The sequence below is a fragment of the Triticum aestivum genome, chromosome 2A, assembly GCF_018294505.1.
Source record: "Triticum aestivum cultivar Chinese Spring chromosome 2A, IWGSC CS RefSeq v2.1, whole genome shotgun sequence".
Classification (NCBI taxonomy): domain Eukaryota; kingdom Viridiplantae; phylum Streptophyta; class Magnoliopsida; order Poales; family Poaceae; genus Triticum; species Triticum aestivum.
Window position 1 is genome coordinate 655990466 of NC_057797.1, and position 3586 is coordinate 655994051.

Genomic DNA, 3586 nt, shown 5'->3' on the forward strand with positions numbered 1-3586 from the left:
GCCACCGCCGCCATCAGCGCCGCCACCGCACTCCGGCCGCTGCCCTGGCAAGCCCTCCTCGGATCCGGCCGCCTCTCCCATCTCCGGCGACGAGGACCTTGGCAAGTCTGGCGACGTTTCCGGCGATCCTCGGTTCGCGTGAAGCTACAGTGCCGGCCCGATCTGGATCTCAGATCCGAAATCTCGGGGTTGACTTTTTCGTCCCTAACCCTAGTTTTTATGCATACTTTGACAATGCCATAACTTCCTCATCGTAGCTCCGATTCGTGCGTGTAGCATATCAAAATGTTCGCCTCGACGAGTACATCATTTCATCTCATTGCATCATTTTCATTTGAGCTCATCTTGATGTCCGAAATTCTGTTGGAAGAGGGCTATGTGAGGAAAGTTTTAGATCTGTTTCAGCAAATGCACTTTTTTCATTTTTGCCATGATTAATGTGTGCATTCTATGATCCTGAGCTCTACATGTGTTTTGTAGAATGCCATGTTATCTGTACAGGGGTGTATGTCATGTATTTTTGTGATCTTCGTGGTGACTAGCACAAGCATGCAAAGTAGCTTACTCATTGATGCTGATTTCAGGGACTTAGAATTTCACTAAGTCCTTGCCCTGTCATTATTTTTATGCCATATGTTCATGTTGTTTCATAGTGATCCGTGCCTCTTTTGAGGATGATAAATAAGGATGTTTTGTAGATAATGTTGTGTTCTATCCATCCGTGTCTTTGTTTGCAATTATGGAGCACTCTAGCTTGAGTCAATCGAGGTCTACTTTTGCTATAAAATGTTCCTGGTAGATTGTTAACATGTTTAGCAATTTTGCCGAGCTTGTTCTTGTTGATCCATGCATGCTATGTTGTTGTTCTTACCATTTCTAGCTTCTATGCCATGTCTATTTGCTGGGTGTATGCTTAGTTTGTCATGCAATGCCTCGTAGTGAGTGCATCGAGCTCGTAAACATGCCTACTTGATAACTGTTTTGCCATGCTCCAGTTTTTCACTAAGTCTGAATTTGTTTATGTTTTTGCTATGTTCACATGCTTGCAATGGTATTTTCTGATCCCTTTTGGCTGATGGTCACTAAGGGACTTTTGTTATATGCTTAGAGTAGCTTCATGCCATGCCTTGCTTTGCCATGATATGTTCCTGTAGCATGTAGTTTTCGTGCTCTAAACATTGCTTCGTGATGATAAATTCCTGACTTGCTGTTAATTTCACTAAGTCTGTAACCTGTTATCTTTTGCACTTTTGCCATGCTTGTTTGAACCTTCTATTGAGTGAATTAGCCGTAGATCAGTGTTCATCTTTTGTCAAGCATTATGAGTGGATCCCTGCCATGTATTTTGTTGTCATGTTTGAGTTCAGTAGCTTATTTATCTTGATGCATTTAGGTGGTCTCGTGCTGATTATCGCAGACCGGTGCCATATTTGTTTTGCTTGCCATTTCCAAACCATGCATCCGATTCCGGTGATCTTTATATTGATTTCGACCGAAATCACCTCACCTTTTCAGTGGCACTCTTGGATTTCCAAGTTGAGGCCAGGTTCAGTCTTCCCTTTGTAAATCATGCATATGCATCACATATCACATCCCGCATATCATACCATGTTTGCATCATGTGGCTTGAGCATTGCACGTGGTTGATTGTGTTCCCTTTTGCTTGCTGTTCTTGTTTGGGTAGAGCCGGGAGACGAGTACGTGTATGAGGAGCCCGTTGAGTATGCCTACGAGGATCAAGGCAACTTTGAGAACTTTGAAGACAAGATGACCATACCCTCGAAATCACTTCTATCTTTGCTTGCTAGATGCCCGCTCTTTTGCTATGCCTATGCTACGATACCTACCACTTGCTTATCATGCCTCCCATATTGCCATGTCAAACCTCTAACCCACCTTGTCCTAGCAAACCGTTGTTTGGCTATGTTACCGCTTTGCTCAGCCCCTCTTATAGCGTTGCTAGTTGTAGGTGAAGATTGGAGATCGTTCCTTGTTGGGACATGTTTATTGTTGGGATATCACCATATTATCTTGTTTATCTTAATGCACCTATATACTTGGTAAAGGGTGGAAGGCTCGGCCTTATGCTTGGTGTTTTGTTCCACTCTTGCCGCCCTAGTTTCCGTTATATCGGTGTTATGTTCCCGGATTTTGCGTTCCTTACACTGTTGGGTTATAATGGGAACCCCTTGACAGTTCGCCTTGAATAAAACTCCTCCAGCAATGCCCAACCTTGGTTTTACCATTCGCCACCTAGCCTCTTTTCCCTTGGGTTTCCGGAGCTCAAGGGTCATCTTTATTTAAACCCCCCTGGGCCAGTGCTCCTCTGAGAGTTGGTCCGAAATGGGCAGCCTGCGGGGCCACCTCAGGGTAACTCAAGGGCTGGTTTTACTCGTAGCTTGACCTATCTGAGTGTGCCCTGAGAACGAGATATGTGCAGCTCCTATCGGGATTTGTCAGCACATTCGGGCGGTGTTGCTGGACTTGTTTTACCATTGTCGAGGATGTCTTGTAACCGGGATGCCGAGTCTGATCGGATTGTCTTGGGAGAAGGAATATCCTTCGTTGACCGTGAGAGCTTGTGATGGGCTAAGTTGGGACTCCCCTGCAGGGATTTGAACTTTCGAAAGCCGTGCCCGCGGTTATGGGCAGATGGGAATTTGTTAATGTCCGATTGTAGATAACATGAAACTTAACTTAATTAAAATGCACCAACCGCGTGTGTAACCGTGATGGTCTCTTCTCGGTGGAGTCCGGGAAGCGAACACGGTGTTGGAGTAATGCTTGATGTAGGTTGTTCTAGGATCACTTCTTGATCATAGTTGTTCGACCATGCTTTTGGCTTCTCTTCTCGCTCTCAATTGCATATGTTAGCCACCATATATGCTAGTCGCTTGCTGCAGTTCCACATCATACCTTTACCCTACCTATAAGCTTAAATAGTCTTAATCGCGAGGGTGTGAGATTGCTGAGTCCCCGTGACTCATAGATTACTTCCAAAACCAGATGCAGGGACCAATGATGCCGCTCCAGATGATATGACCGAGCTCAAGTGGGAGTTCGATGAAGACTCTCGTCGTTACTACGTGTCTTTCCCAGATGATCAGTAGTGGTGCCCAGTTGGGGCGATTGGGGGACTTTGTCGCATTTGGGGGTTGATCTTATTTTGGTTCCGTAGTCGGACCTTGAGTGTAATTGGATGAATGTAATGACTTATTTATGTATTTGTGTGACGTGGCAAGTGTAAGCCAACTATGTACCTTTCTCCTTTATTTATGTACATGGGTTGTTTGTGAAGATTACCTCACTTGCGACATTGCTTTCAATGCGGTTATGCCTCTAATTCGTGCTTCGACACGTGGGAGATATAGCCGCATCGAGGGCGTTACACTTAGTGCTCAGTGCCAATTCCTATTTTCTTGGCCTATTTCTTTGTTTCGCAGAAAAACCATACCAAACGAAGTCCAAACACGATGAAACTTTACGGTGATTTTTGGACCAGAAGAGACCCTGGAAGCTTCGGGAGAGGGCCAGAAGACCTGTAGGTGGGCCACAAGCTCAAGGGGTGCGCCAACTGAGCTTGTGG